Below are 16,552 nucleotides of genomic sequence, written 5' to 3'. Positions count from 1 at the left end.
TTTAAACAGTATTTCTGGCACAGGTTATCATGACAAAGCATATGCATGATGTAGGGGCCATTCATTCAGCAAGCATTTATTGAACGACTCCTGGGTGTCTGGCATTCCTGAGTAATGGCCCCACCCTGTTCCATAGGTCATTTATCCAAAAGCAATTTGAATTTTCTAGCCTTCACTTCTATCTCCTTACTCAGTGTTTTAGCTTTCACTGGAATCCTGTGTTACACAATCTTGGGCTCTCCTCTATCTGTTTTTTCTGCCCCACACTATGCCCCTCTCTTTATGTACTTGATATCCCAGAGAATTCTTAGCGTTAGGTTTATTCCTTAAAAATTGCATTTTAATTTTTTTTTTCAAAAAGAAAATCTAAGAAACTTAGTAACTGAGATTGCATTACTCATTTGTCTTGAGATTATGGCACCAAATGCTTTTGTAAGCAAGAGGATCCAGTGTAAATAAACTTCCTGTTCCCTAGTATCTCCGGGCCTGTACTTAAGCTATTCTTTATGCCTGCCCCCTGGGTGATTTTTCCCCTAAACACACAGCATTCATTTTATCTGTCCCAAGAAAAAGTCCTGGTTGTTCCATGTGGAATTATTCCTTTTATCCTTATGGTACATTCTGTTTGTTCTTAGAGCATATTCTGCATCCTTCTCTTCTGTAACACTTAGGTTGGAGTTATAGTCTGTCAGCTCCTGGAGGTCACAGATGGTGTCATATTTATTTTTTATCCACTGTGGGAGCCAGTGTGGGGCTTTGTTCCTGACGGATATAACCTGAGTCTGGAATTCAAAGGGCAAATATTTTCATGTACGTGTGTGTGCGCGCATGTGTGTAAACTGCAAGCCCCTCTCAGAATCTTCTAGGATCCTTTATTGCATGTAAACACAAGTCAGTCAACATCCTCAGGGGAATTTCTAGGGTCTGCTCTGGGCTGTGGCTGGGTTCCCTGACCTTGTTCTTTTATGGGGCTGCTCTTTAGAAAAGGAAATTCATCAATTCTTAAAGTGTTTTGCAGCTAGATGGTGTTCGAGGCCTTGGAACATGATGGGGAAAACAACAGGGAGGAGTTATATCTCCTTTGGTGTTATCCTTTGGTGTGTCTTGGAGGGAAGAGAATCCAGAAAGGAATACTTCCCATTCAAGCCAGGTAATGCTTATCACAAGAGCCGTCTGTCCCTTGTAAACACCGAGTCAGAGTATGGCAGCTGCAGGCTCCTGCCCCCTTGGACTGATCCTTATTTAGGTCTAGATACTGTCTCTGAAGTCCAGGAATGACATTTACCTTTGGCCTAGTCAAATATATGAGTCAGGGTAATGCTTGCCAGATGCTATTAAAAATGGATCCCACGGTGTATAATCTCTCAAACACAATAGTGTATTTCCTGCTAAGATAGTAGTCCAAAGCAGTGGTTCTTTGTTGGTGGATGCTTCCTTCATGAAATGATTCTAGGCCAAGCTTCTTCCATCCTGTGGCTCTGTTGACACGTAGGGATTGACAGCTGCATCCAGCCAGTAGAATGGGGAAGGAAGCGGAGGGGCAGTAACTGCTGAAAAACCTGGGTCTGGAAGTGATGCACATCATTTCCAGTGTCATTCTATTGTTTTTAGCATCAAGAGGACTGGGAAAGTGGTCCTTGAATGGGCACCTGTTCTTCAGAGACAGCTCAGAACTCTGCACTATAGAAGGAGAATTCTGAATTTGGAGTACTTAGCTTCCAAGGTCGCTCTGCTGCTTTTCTAGGGCAACGCTGTTTTGTCCAATGGCCTAGATGCCCAAATTCCATCAAAGGGTTGTCTGCTGCCCACTGCCAAGCAGTCATCTGATTACTGTTTGAACCACTGAAGCAATTCGTGCTTCCCATCCGGTAATTGGCGAATGTCCCAAGGTGCTTCCAGCTCAGTCTCCATCTGTCTTGGACAGGGGTGAAGAAAGCTGACCTCACTAATAGGTACTTAACAAGACTTGGTGGTGCAATTCTCACCCTTAAAGCAGGGATTGCTCATCTGTCCCCATCTCGTGGGTAGGCACAGCACAATTTTGGATGGCTCAGATGATGGGATGGGACATTTTCTTAAGAATTTCACCTAAGCTCATGGTGCCTAATTTATTTATTTTTTAAAAGATTTTATTTATTTACTTGAGAGAGGGAAAGAGAGAGTGTGTGTGAGAGAGAGCACAAGCAGAAGGGAGGGATAGGGGGAGAAGCAGACTCCCTGCCAAGCAGGGAGCCCACCGGGGGACTTGATCCCAGGACCCTGAGATCATGACCTAAGCTGAAGGCAGATATTTAACCAACTGAGCCACCCAAGTACCTTCATGGTGCCTAATTTAAAACAGTTGCTTTGGCAGAAGACCTCTGTCTCCAGTTATAGCTCAGAGTTGTGGGCCTCTTAGTCCTTGAGTTTTCTTAAGCAGACTTCTTTAGTTCTGGGCATGTGAAAATGGTCCTCAGCCCCTGGGCCTGATCTCTTCATCTCTTTTTCTTTTTAGGCATCCTCTTTAACAACTGCTGGACCTCACAACTTAAGGCCCATTTTCAAGGTAGAAAGGTAATTAATTTAATTGAATTTCAGAGTTTTCTTGCAAGAGGAGAGGTGTTATGTGTTACAGAAAACATTTTGTAAGAATTTTACTGAGCAAGTATTGTATCTGGTGTGGTATGAAAAGAGCAATGAGAAATTTGGAGGAGCATAAGATATGGTCTCTGCCTATGCGGTTGCTAATCATCCAGGAAACAAAAATACTGTAGTGAGTAACAAGGTACTAATTTCAGGCTACCACGTAGATAGAAGATGAACTGAGGGGAGGCATCTTTATAAGTATCCTTCCTGATAGTCTTCCTTGCCATCCTTCATTTGATAAAGTACAAAACTAAGGCTATGTTTTTCCTAACATATCCACATATAATTTTAAAAAAAGAGAGAGAAAAATTTCAAAGTATGGTTGTTATTTTATCTTTCAACTTTCGAGAGTATTCATTTTTTCCAACTCCTGGAAAGTGTACCAAAATTTAGTTTGCACTTCTAAAAATGTTTAGGATTAGAAATATTTATTTATTTAATTCTTGCTCATGATAAAAATGTAAATAACATTAACGAGTTTATGGTGAAAAAGAAGTTTCTCTTTTAACCTGTACTGCAGACCTCCTTGGAGGCAGCCCCAGTTCCTCGACCTCCAGAGGTATTCTGCGCGTTCTGTGCGTGTACTTGCTGGGCTTTTACTGTGCAAGATAAACACCTGGGAACTTCTGAGAAATGCAGATTTTCTAGTTTTTTTTCCCCCCAGAGATTCAGTGGGGCTCGTTGAGTTCAAAGAATTTGCATTTGTAACTAGGTGATTCGGAAGCAGGTGGTGTTTGCGCCTACTTTGACACACTGATTTAGAAAATAATTAGGGTCTCATTGCACTGGGCCTTGTGATCAAGTCACAGGCTGCTGTGGTAGATTTTATCTCTTCCTAATGCCATACTCACTTTTCCAGTCTTTGACCTTTATTGGGGTTCCTCTTCCTTTGGTCACCATGGTGATGTGCAGAGGTCTTCCACACGTAATTAGCCTAAGGATGTTGATTTGTTCCATTGCCTCTCACTGACTGCCTCACTGCTGAGCTGCCGAGTGTCATTAGCTAGACTGAGAAAACTCAATTTGTTTTCTTTCTTCCTCCAGTGGTATGATTACAGTTAACAACAGTTGTATTAAACAGGAGTTTCTTGTATCTCTGAGGAGTGAGTGACCGTCACAAAACTATAGACTTTGGAGAGATGACAGTAACTTAGAAATAGTTTCACCCACTTTGTAGATGAGGAAGCTGAGGCCCAGAGAGATTAAGAAACATAATCAAGGTCACAGAATTAATAGCAGAGCCGATCAGAAACCTGGTTCACTAATTCTGAATCTAGAGCTGTTTTCTCATCTTTGTAGGCAGCTAAAATCTCAGGGTCCCTGAAAAGCTTTCAGAAGTTCCTGTTTCCTAGTCTGCCTACCACTTTGAAATATGTCCTTCTGTGATCTGTACACCCCTCCACCCCAACTCACATGGGTCCACCAGCCGCGGTTGGTTGTCTTGCTTGGGGTAGTGATAGTGTGAATTATTTCTGAGCTCTTGAATGTGGCAAAATTTCACGTTTGAACTCAGGTCACTAAATATAAAGCAGTTTTCAATGGAAGGTGTTGTGGTTACCCTGAGTCTCTGTGGGAATGCAGAAACTCTCAATTCTTACTCTCAGCTTCCTCAAACAAAGACCCGAGGAACAGTCCTTATTATTTTTCAGAGGTTGGGGGAGGGTTGAGGTCATGAAAAGGTTGCTTGATTTACAGTCTCATCCTGCTTCCTTCCTCCTATTGACAAGGCATCAGGATGGTTTATAGATTGTCACCTCCCTTTAAGGCCTGTTTGCTGATGTTTTGAGACATTTATCCAATCTCAGGAAACTCAAGGGACCGGATTTCGACTTTGAATTATATATTATCCATATTTGGGATGGAATGGGCAGTTTTAATGGAAAAAGCCCATCAGTCAGGCAAGGGATTAAGAAAGGCTTTGGTTTGTCTATTTGTTGAAATCATCTACATTGATGTAAAATTTTTGAAGTTCTATGAATTTAACAATATTTTAGCTTGAATGTGATTAACACCCTCCCACTGTACCCCCCCTCCACATGTGTTCTTTCTTTTTTTTTTAAATTTTTTAACCTTTGGTGAAATAGTAACTTACTGTACCATAACTTTGATAATGTCCCCAGTGTTTAGCCAGGAGAAATATCAGGCTGTCCTTGGAGAACATGTCTGTCTTGAGAACAAGAAGGATTCCAGGAAAAAGGGCTCAGTTCCTGAAATAAATTACAGTAGCTTTAGAAAGGAAATTAAGTGTGTATGGAAAGATACATTCACTAGACTAGTGACTTTCTCCACATTTTTGTAACTCAGATGCTATGTTCAGGAAAATAAAATTACTGGAGGTTTTGGATACAAATGGTAAGAAATGGGAAATACTGTTTGAAAACCTTTAAGTACATAGAGTATTGTATTTATAATTAGAACTGGTCATGAATCACTCCAGTACCTTAACTGATGAAGTTGCTGTCCTTCAAACAGGTATTTACATTATGCGTGAAGATAAGTACAGGCATGAAAACAATGGTATCTTTTTTCTTTTTTTTTTTTTTTTATCTATTGTAACATGCAGCCAGTAAATTAATCTCTCTCTAATCATAGGATAAGGAATGTTGCTATTTTGCTTACATGCATTACTCTTGGAATTTTGCATCCCTGGGTAAATGTTTTAAATATTACATTAGCCATGCAGTGAGATAAGGTCAGGGTAGCCAGACACACACTCAAGGTAAAAACCATGTTGTATGTGTCTGTTCCCATTACCCTATGCATCAGTGCTTATAATTTTTAAGTATCAAATTTGTCCTTTGCTATTTTTGGTCCACTTACTTTCTTTTGAGAATGAAGGTTATTCTGACATTTTGTTTTATATGTATTTCTCCTGTGCTTGAAATCCAAATAAATGTTAGTTTTCTATCCATATGTTTTCCTACCTATTACACAATTGGGCTTGGCTCATTTGCATTTAGTTGTCTTGGGAAGGTTAATGATTTTATTTTCAAAAGGTCAACTGCTGACACATAACCTATAAAATAGCTGTCCAGGGTTCTTTCCACTCATTCCTCAAATACTGAGGTTTGTTTGTTTGTTTTTAATTCACTACTGAAAATCAGTTGCCTCTAGGAATTTCAATATTACATTACAGCATAACAAACTATCCAATATCACTAATGGCCTATTTAGGAATGAAATGCTTTTCTTTTGGTTTTAAGCAATTTCTAATTTTGACGGGATCAGGCACCGTCTACAAGGATGGAGTTAATAGCTCCCTGAAGGGACACATCACTAGCCAGGTCGTAAAAATCATGCATGGCTTGCTCTTTTCAGCCATAAGGCAAGAGGAAAACAAATACATCTATTTTCTCCCAGAATTACGTTTATGTTCTGAAGATGCTTAGAAAATTACAGTCATTATATTATTATTGTCGTTGTTATTTTTTGCAATGTTTTTGAAATCTGGGTAATTATCTGTGTTTACCTATCTGTCTGATATTTATGTATTTATAAATAAATTCCCTAAGAATTTATTCTCTAAGATGTCTTCTCTCAAAATCATATCCCAAACAGGATACAAGTGCTGGGTTGAACATATACCATTTGAGGCTTTGCCATGTGAAGCTATGGTCTGGAAAATTCAGGCAAAAGCACTAGTTAGTGAAAGAAGAAATTACTCAACATATTTGTTTTGGCTGTGCAGTCAATCAGATTTGTGGGAAATTAACTTTAATTCTTTGTAATAAAACACACCAGTCCTCTCCTATTTCTGTGTTGTAAATGTACCCGTTTGACTAAGACAAAATTGATCTGACCACAAATGTGTTTGCTTGGTTGTTGTAAAATGTGCTTGGGTAAGAGCACCTCAGGAATGGATGGAAGAACACAGAGCAGCAGAGAAGGAAATAGGAGTGGGTGGGGTGAAGTCAGGATTTATATCCCACCTAGAAACTGGATTATAAAAATTGGCAAAATCATGTCAGTGTTAGGAAAATAGAAGCTCAGATGGTCAGGTGCAGAAGACAATAGTGGGGAGGGGGCTCCCCAACATAACAAAGAGATATTCACACCATTCTCTGAGGGAAGAGAGAAGAGTGTTTATTATTAGATGGTGGTAGAGAAACACCTTGGATTCAGATCACCCGTAGCCCAAGCAGATTCTAAAAGGAACGAGTTTTCCTCATGGGGAAAGAAAGTAATGTTTGTTGAGCTCCTACTAATGGGCCGGGTCTTCCATAGATGTTATATAATTTAATTCTGCCCAGTGTCCCTCTGAAGGAAATTACAGTAATAATAGCTAACATCTTTTGGGTGCTTATTATGTGCCCCACACAGTGTTAAGTGCTTGTTTTGCACTGCTTTTTCATAATAGTCTTTTATAATTTAGGAAACATACTCAAAGATGAGAGCAACTTACTCAAGGATGCACAGTTAATAGAGCTGGAATTTAAGTCTAAATATATCTGACCCCAAAGCCCAGACCTTCTGGCTTACCATGATGTTTCCTAGTGAATGAAAATCCACGGAGATGGAAGAGCCATCTGTTAATATGTGACCTCCATCTAATGGGTGAGCTGGGTACCTGCCATGTACTTGGATAGGCCAAGTTGCTACCTAAATCCCTCAGAGTAAAGTCAAGATAATAGTCTAAGGAGGTTTTACAGTGAGAGTTTTTGTGACTTATGGAGGGGCAAGGACCAAGACTGGTTACCATCTAATGATAAACAACCAGTCACACAAAAACAAAAGATTCTAAATCTTTAACCCTTTGGTAGTGATGAAAGGAATCTTAGGAGAATATGGAAACCCTTGAATTGATAGTATTTTGGAAAATGTTATTTCATTCAGCTTCACACACTGCCTTCAGGCTTCACAACTACCACATAATGATGTCTAATTCTATTTTGTAACCGTTTCCAAATGTGAGAAGAGGGACTAAGCCTCTGGAGAAGAAGACTTTCTGGAGTGTGTCTTTGTGTTGGGTTGTTCACAGATGGATTGGCTGGCTCTCCACACAGCCTCACAGGGTATAGCAACAATATTTGGAGATGTCATCTGAGGGGAGGAAAGGTCAAAGATGCCAAAATCAGGGGGTCAGTAGCTTGGGCATCAGTAACTAGAGCAAAGCAGTCTCCACACCCTGCCTACCCCCCTACCCGGTAGATTCCAGTGAGATCAAAAAAACTTTCATCACTGGATTTCCTTGGCCTCTGATATTCCAGGATGTGGTTGTGACATGCCAGAGTGTAGTTATTTTGAAATTTGAGGTTTGTGCCCAGCTACCACCAAGAATTCTCAGTGGGTGGCATTGACTGTACTCTTTCAGACTTAAATGGGAAAAGAAGGGGGTTCAGAAAGAAGTTTTTGTTTAAAAAATACAGTATTTTCATGATTATTACAATTTTTGTAAGTGAGACAGTATCATTAAACTATATTATGTAATGGTTTTCAGTTAGAATTTTATGATGTACTTAAAAAAACAGTATATCAGGTCTATAAAATAAAATTGCTAAATTCTGAGCTCTCTTTTCCTTCTTCAAAATACCCCAAACTTCATGCTCTATTTTTTAAATGTATGATAAAGATTTTTTTTTAAAGATTTTATTTATTTATTTGACAGAGATCACAAGTAGGCAGAGATGCAGACAGAGAGAGAGGAAGAAGCAGGCTCCCCACAGAGCAGAGAGTCTGATGCAGGACTCAATCCCTGAGCCGAAGGCAGAGGCCTTAACCCACTGAGCCACCCAGGTGCTCCTATGATAGAGACTTTATTATCAGACCTGTTGGGGAAAAAAAAAGAGAGAGAGAGAATAGCATGTAAGTTCAGACTTCCAGTTATCCATGCTTTAACTTAGGCTAATTTCCTAAATTTCAAGATGTACCTAATGCCCTGACTGCCACATGAAGCAGAAAGCCGCAGATGTCCTCTGAACAATTATGTAAAGGTAAGGAGTTTCAATAGCTCTGTACTTGAGAGAGCATGAGAAGACCACCCGGGCATAAAAACCTACCTCTTGGAAGTTTGACAACGCAAACTCTCTAAAATGCCTCCTGAAAGCATGTAAGAAAATCACGTTTTACTTCAGAAGTAATTAGGATTGAAAATAAATTCTTGTTAAAGCAAAGGAGGTAGTTGGCAGAGGAGAAGAGTAAACTGCTGTCCAGCTCTCAGAGGTGTTCACGAAAATGTGACAGTGTAGGTCAATGCCAGAGAAACTGGGTCAGACTCTAGGTTCATAACCAGAGAGTGCTTGTTGCAGCATACTTTTTTTTTTTTTAAATAAAGCTCAAAAACGGAGCAAAAACTTATATCTGAGGGCAAAAGACAAAACCAGCTTCTGAAATCATCTCTGTGGTAAAATGCTGGATACCATGGCTTTAGCAACAGTAGGAATTTTCTGTTCTGCTATTTTCAGAGTTAATTTTCTTCTCCTCTTGAGAGCAAGAGGAATTACAAAAATCTTTTATATTAGATTTGCAAATACCAATAACTGACCCAGCCCCACTTCTTGTCTTTATCAGCTTGCCCTTTCAAAAGGCAGTGCATGGTAAAATGAATAAATTCAGCATATTTTCCTGTTCACCAAGCATAAATTATTACTAACTGTGGTGAGCAGCTATTTGAAAAGCTGTTTTATTTTATAGAGGAATCTTCTTTTATCTATAAATGATTCTGTTTGAAATCGAAGAAGATACTGTCCTTTCTTTGTGATCTCAGGAAACTGAACTATGATGACATATTCCCATTCGGAAGAGGGCAGTGAGAGGATTCATACATAAGCTGAATAAACTCTACTAACCTATTCCTGCCGTTGGATCAGATTCCCAGTCTTTGAAATGCTAGGAGAATTACCATACCATTAGTATGTGATACGACACCATTGCAAATTATCTGATGAGTGTGTTCTAACTGGCAAGCGTCAGCCCTGGGTTGGGGGGTTGGACTCTGTGACCTTAGAGATTCTTTTCAACTGAAATGAATTACAGGTTTTTTATACCACAGCCCTTCAGTAATGGGCTGTTGCTCTGTTATTTTTGCCAGACTTTCAGCCAGTGCATTAAGTCATGATTTCCATCAAAGATGCTCTATGATTCCCACACCTGAAAGGATTGTAGCAATTTGATAAAGTATCAGTTTGAAGTAGCACTAACAAAATGTGTATCTATCAAATGATTATAGCTTTTATTCAGTGACAAACAGCCTGGAAATTCATAAATAGTTTTTATGCAGCGGCACATTTATTCAGTCCTCATTTCATCTGATGCCTGTCTTCTGTCTGGTGCTTTCATCATAATAAGTTGGGTATTGAACCGTGAAGTTGGCATTTAGCATTAGCATGTTATATTGTACCCCTTATCATTTTGAAGTTTTCTTCATTGATTTCTCTTTCTTTCTACTTATTTTTGTTTTTATTTTCGAAGAGAGCAGTAAAGATCAATGATTTCTGAAAATGAACATATTTAATGAAGCAATTTTGACTATGACTTCTAAGTATTTGGGCATTGGCCCTCAAGAAAAGAGATTGGACATCGTGAACCTTGTGTGGTAAGGCAGAAAATAATCCTGAATCAGAGACTCTTGGCTCTGAACAGGGCTGACTCAGAACCTTGGCTCTCCCATTCAGCAGGAAGCAGAACTTGGAGAAGACTGACTCACTTGCCCAGCGGCACGTGCGTGAGGTTGAGCAGTGATACCAACTGCCTGACAAGCCGTGTTGGTTGTTCTCTCAGTGAAGTGAAAAGCATGTGAAAATTATTCATACTCATATGTTAGGTCTTAAAATAGTTTGCACTGTTGATCCATTTAGAAGAAACATGCAGCCGGTTTTCTCAATCCACCCGGGTGAAAGTTCAAATGACTGAAAACTCTTTGTGGCTAGAAATACCCATGAAGTCTAAAAATATTAAGGTCAACTTTCACTACTCTCCATTTCCTGCCTGGAAATATCTATCCAATTCCAAGATTTTTCATGCTTGAACTCCCTCCTTTGGAAGTCATCCCGTTACCCAGTTTAAGCCCTCAAAGTGCTTACTTTGTCATTACCATTACCTTTCAAGGGCAGGAAGTGGTTCAGGTTCCTTGGGTGCAAGCAATGGAAGCTGGTGCTGGGTAATAAAAAGGAATTACTGGAAGGAGACGCAGAATTGACAGAGGATGCACAGTTGGGTTTGTGAATAAGTAGGAATAAAACATGTCTGTAAGGCCAGAAATCAGGAAGCACAACACCTGCTTCAACTGTGACCACTGGTGATGGGCAATTATTCTTTGTATTCTTGGTTTAAAGAGTGTCCAGATGACAGACCCCCTTTATCCCTGGAAGTGTTGGGGTGAGAAGAAAGAAAATCTGATCCCATGGCTTCCTGGATCCCTGAACTTACTGTCCCTCCAAAACTGCATATGGAGGGATAAGTTAATTACCCAAACCGAAACTAGATGGTCATTAGAAAGTGGGAAAGGATGCTGGGTGGCAAATGTCCTGAAGGAGGCATTTTCTCCCCCTCTGCACTTCCTCATCTCTCCAATCCATTTCAGTTCAATTCAACAAAAATTTACAGTAATCTCACCTTCTCTGCAATTTCCCTTTCCTTGGTTTCAACTTCAGGCTGGAAGCAGATGATCCTCCTTCTGACATTGGCAGAAGGTCAGTAGCTATCTAACTCTGTATTGGAATGCCTGTGTCATTCACCTCATTAGATCTCCTCATGTAGGTATTTTATCATCTCCTATCATTTCAAAAAGACCAAAGGTGAGTATAGTACAATAGGATATTTTGGTGGGGGCAGGGGGAGAGACCACATTCACATAAATTCTATTTAGTAAATTGTTATAATTTTTCTATTTTATTACTAGTTACTGTTGTTAATCTCTTATTGTACCTAATTTATAAATTAAACTTTATCATAGATGTGTATGTTTGGGAAAAACATAGTATGTATAGGGTTGGTATTAGCCATGGTTTTAGGCACACACTGAGGGTCTTAGAATGCATTTCCTGCAGTTAAGGTGGGACTTCTGTACTATGTGTCAACCCTGCACAAGGTTCTGTGTTAGGTATTGGGCAGTCTGGGAAGAGAGGTCTTCTACACTGTGTAATCAATTATGTTGCATTTAGTGGGGTCATACATTCCCATGGCTTCTTTATATAACTTGATTTTTTAGAACAGATTTAGAGTCATAGTCAAATTGAAAAGAAGGTCAGAGATTTCCCATATAACCCCTGCCTCTACACAAGCATAGCCTCTTCCACTCTCAACATCCCCCACCAAAGTACGACATTTATTGCAATTGATGAACTTATATTGATACATCATAATCACTCAGTGTCTATGGTTCACCTAGGGTTCACTCTTGCCTTTTGCATATTCTATGGATTTTGACAAATATATGATGATATGTATCTATCTTTTTAGTATGATATAGAATCATACTAAATCACTGCCCTAAAAATGTTCTGCACTATACCTGTTTATCTCACCGTTTCCCTAGCCCCTGAACACTAATCATTTTATTGCCTTCGTAGTTTTGCCTTTTCTAGAATGTCATTTAGTTGGAAAGCAAGAGGTGTGTGTGTGGAGTGGGGGGGTTTGCTGTTACATATCTTCCTATTTCCTCCCAATTGCTCCGCTCCATCCCTGGAAGTTCACATGATAAGAGAGGATAAATGAGGATTTAGCATGCTTGCCCTACCCACAAAGATTTCCAAAACCTAAAGTATATCATAAGAAAGGAGTAGCAAAATGCCTCATAGGATTAGAAGGTTTGTTCCAGGAACTTGAAATCCCAGAGACTCCATGACCTTGGCTTAGAATCCTCTCCTTCAAATATTGCTCCATAGCCCAAAGACCATTCTGTTGGTAGGATTATTCGTTTCAGCAGACTTCTTTGTGCTAGAAAGTCTGTCATAATCTTCAGTGCCTATCATATCCAATCTTAATGATTTTTTCTGGCTTTTGGGGCTTCCAATAACTATCGCCATCTTAACTCTGTGTTTTCTCTCACTGCCCTTAATATTGGCTTCACCTCCTGTACTGGGTTTTCCCCCTTCCCTCTTCTATCATGTACTGCCTTCATTGTCATACTTTTCCTTGTCTGTAATGATTTCCCTTTTCTTCCTACTCAGCCTGGCTCAAGTGCCACTTCCTCTAAGAAGCTTTCCCTGATTATTTCTATACCACAACATTCTTTTATTCCTCTGTACCCAACAATGCTTATAATCTGTATCACACAATTTGAACTTGATTATCCTATTATTCTGTATTTTTCTTATATTTTTTTCTTATTGAATCTTATGCAACTTTGCTGCTCTGCCCTACAAAAATAAAAACTCTTTCTTTTATTTCTTGGGCATCTCCCACACATGTACAGTTATGTTAGAACCTTAAAAATATCTTGCTATTATGTATAGGCTTGTCAAATCCCTATGTTGTACACCTGAAACTAATGTAACATTGTGTATCGCCTATTTTTCACTAATAAAATACCTTGTTATTCTCTGCTGACCAACCTAAATTTCACTGAGCTGTTACCATGGGGCTGTTTGAAAGACTTTCACAAGGGCTACTCTTTATTTCTATGTTTGCAGTGATTTAGGGGAGGGGAAGATATATTGACCCCTTGCCATTTTTCTCTCTTCCCCAAAAGGGTCACATTGGAGTCAACCCTTCCTGGCACTTTCTCTGTTCTTCCACCTTCTTCTACCCTTGGGCAAATGAACAGCCAGTACAAATGACTGAAGCTTGGTACTCATTTTGGCAAATTTTAAGAGGATGAGCTGTTTTCCTCAAAAAAGAATGGGCATATGTCTATGTCTCTCTCAAAAAAAAAAAAAAAAAAAAAAAAAAGAGGGGGTAAGGAATGAGTTCCATCCCAATCCTTTCATTGTCTTCCCTTTGATCATTGAAAAGGGCCACTTCCTCGCTCCCCGCCCGCTCCCAGTGCAGGGTCTTTCTGTATTAATGACGGTGATGGGGTGGAGACAGGCATTTTCACTTTCTGTTCCAGCTTTTTCACCATCAGGTCTCCTCTTTTCCACTGTTCGGTCTGTCCTCAATTTGGAGTAGAAGATAGGAAGTCAAATCACAAATCACATCTATATCCAGCTGTTCCCAGGAAGCCCAAGCCTTGGGCATGGGGTTATTTATGTGGTTGCTCAATCTATTGATGAAACCAATATTTGGATTCTTGGCCAGATGTCCATTCTGACATGTCTACTCTAGTGGCCAGAGCAATGGAGAGGAAGACGTGTGAGTGTTAATTTGGGACCCCAACATTCACCTTAGACTCCTAGCATGAAATAAGTCCAGGTATTGGGTTAACCATATGGCTGTGTAGTTTTAGATGAGAATAGCCTATAATCTTAAATAAGAATGGTTGATGTGGCATCAGAGTATGCATGTATGTGTGTGTGTGTGGTAGCATGTTCTTTTCCCCATGGCTACACAAAGCAGTGGTAGGGTCAGAGTCTCAAGTAGGCTGTAAAAACTGCCAGACCCTGAAGCCTCCATTGACTTTGGGGGGACCCTGTCAATTTGTGCAAGATCTGCTAAGGTGTTTCTGAGTTTGTGGTCATCTTTGTTAACTCCTTTCAAACCCTCTTGCCCAAACTTGGGCATTATTGAGCTCTTACCTGGCCTCTGGCAAGGGCCACATTTGCAACATGCTCCATATCTTAGGCTTCCCCAGCCAGTATAGAAGCCACTAATAATGGCATACTGTTAGCAGTGCGGTGCTAGACCTGGTGATAGCATAACTGAAGAAAGTAGACCTGAAGTTAGCATCCTTTTCAGATGTGGGAGGTGCATTTCAGCAGACACTCACAGGCACGCAGGTATATGCCAAAGCTGGCATTGTCCCAGAGCCCACCTGCTTCCCCCTTATTCCTTGGAAATAAGACTGGTATGTTTCTAGCTTAGTGATTTTGTGTCTCTTGGCAATTATTTCCTATATTGAAGACTTCTTTTCCTTTCTTCCTTTCTAATGGCAGCCACATTAATAACTGGGAATGTTCAAGATTCCTGTGAGGCCCTTCTGAAATCTGTGCCTCCCCCTGACCTCAGATGGTTCTATATGTAAAAGAAAGAGATGGTAGGATAGAACATGGGACACAGTGTGTCTTTAAAGCAAGAAACATATTACCAGCTTTTGTTAACCTCTTGGCTGAGAGCCCGGTTTATTTTTATTAATAAAACTGTATTCATAAGCAAAGGTATAACAACAATAAAAATGTACTGTAAGATTGTACTCAGCCAAGTCTTCTGTTTTTCTGATGTGGAGTAGCAAAATACACCCTCTCCCCTTTGCCCCTTCTTCCATGAGGTGAATGAGCTCCGAAATCCCTTTGATTCTGAATAACCAGCAGAATGAAAGGGCCTTCATTTAAAATGGAGAGGCTGAGCCTGCTTGCTTTCTCTCCAGCTTCCTCAGTTAGCTCAACAGCCGACCTTTTGGCTCAGCAACTGGCCTGCTAGTTAAATGCAACCACTGAACAATCACTTGACAGGATTTCCAGCTTATTAAAAATGGAGTGTGGTCACAAGGGATTCAAGAAAAAAGGTAATAGAAGAGCACCTAATAAAAACTTTAAAACGTGTGTGCACACATTCCAAGATAGAGTGATCTTTAACCCCTACTCACCCTTTAAGGGTTAGGATTTGGAGAACAGGGATGAAAAGATGAAACGGGGGCTGTAAAGCTAAGATTTGAGAATATTTTTGAATCATGGCCTTCTCATTTAAAAAAAAAAACAGTTTCTTATACCTAATTTTCATTTTATGTATTTCCAGATGTAGGCAGTAGTTGTATCCATAAGTAAAAGAATGTAAATGTTCAGACACTTAGTAATAAGAATGTTAATGAATGAAATATGTAGTACATGGAGGAAAATCAGTGTCAGCTTCTGTAACCTTGCCAGACATATGTCTTATGGCAGGGTACAATTTATCTGTCACTCCCTTTACCTGCCAATGAATGAAAATATGAAAAAAAAAAAAAACACACCAATTTCCGAAAACCTTCTGCTGCTGTCTCTTACTGCTTGTACTTTCTTCTTAGGTAACCTTAAAAGGGACCTGATTTTCAATGTAATGATCAAAAAACTGTAGATACCCCTCAATTTTGTGATATAAGTGAATGTTTCTTGCAGCCTATCATTCAGCTATCTTTTGTACATTTTCACATTTTCCTCCAGAAGAGGAATGCTGGTTCTCTTCACATGGAGCCCTGTGAAACTGTTGGTGCCATGTTTACTCACTTCGGTTTCTGAACGTGAGTAGGCAGAAAAAGGTCAACACAGGAATATTAGGTTACTCTCAGATTCACCAGGCAGCTTCAGAACAGCTAGGGGACAGATTCTAGAAGTCAGAGCTCCTGTATAAGGGCAGTGGAAGGTGGTAGAAAGTGGTACTGCCTCGAACTAGCAGGCAAGAGACCCAGCTATCTCTCCCTCTGTCACTGACAACTTATTTTAGTTTAGACGAGACATTTCACAGTTCTGTCTCTCAGTCTCTTCATCTGTGAAATGGGGTGTGTGGTGTGGGGCTAGATAATCTCTTAACCCTGGGCTTTGATACTCTGATCATTTGATTAAGGAATCACAAAAACCTGAAAAGCCCTCCCAGGATCAACTAGTTCATTGCCTTCTTTTAAAATAATTCTGTCCCAGTAGCACTCTGGATAAAAGGCAACCTGATCCAAAATCAATGATAAAATGAAAACTCATACTTTCTCTGTGGGCTTCTTAATAAACATAACTGAAAGAAAGATCTCTACTTTTTTCTGCCTAGAGGATAGGGAACAGGATGCTATGCTTCTGTAAGTCTTACTTTGTATAAAGGCAATGGGCTACATGGAGTTTTGCCCACCTTTGTATTCTGAATGCCTCACAAGGTGCCTATAGCAAGTGAATAAATATCAGTTGAGTGAATGAATGAATGAATAAATGAA

General features: G+C 39.8%; 1 long non-coding RNA gene across 2 annotated transcripts in view; it reads left to right on the top strand.

The window, feature by feature from the left end:
- The window catches only part of LOC101692400, a 100,456-nt gene that overhangs the window by 2,886 nt on the left and 81,018 nt on the right, over positions 1-16,552 (top strand). Inside the window, exons 1-2 of one of the 2 annotated variants that reach the window (XR_001181951.2) lie at positions 1,632-1,952; positions 2,495-2,553. This is a non-coding gene — a long non-coding RNA (uncharacterized LOC101692400). Of the gene's footprint in view, positions 1-1,631; positions 1,953-2,494; positions 2,554-16,552 lie in introns of those variants that run through there. The other variant, XR_200547.3, reaches the window with a different exon arrangement.

The sequence above is a fragment of the Mustela putorius genome, unplaced genomic scaffold, assembly GCF_011764305.1.
Source record: "Mustela putorius furo isolate JIRA1106 unplaced genomic scaffold, ASM1176430v1.1 tig00000166_pilon_pilon_pilon, whole genome shotgun sequence".
In the NCBI taxonomy this organism is placed as follows: domain Eukaryota; kingdom Metazoa; phylum Chordata; class Mammalia; order Carnivora; family Mustelidae; genus Mustela; species Mustela putorius.
This window is presented reverse-complemented; position numbering and strand designations above follow the sequence as displayed.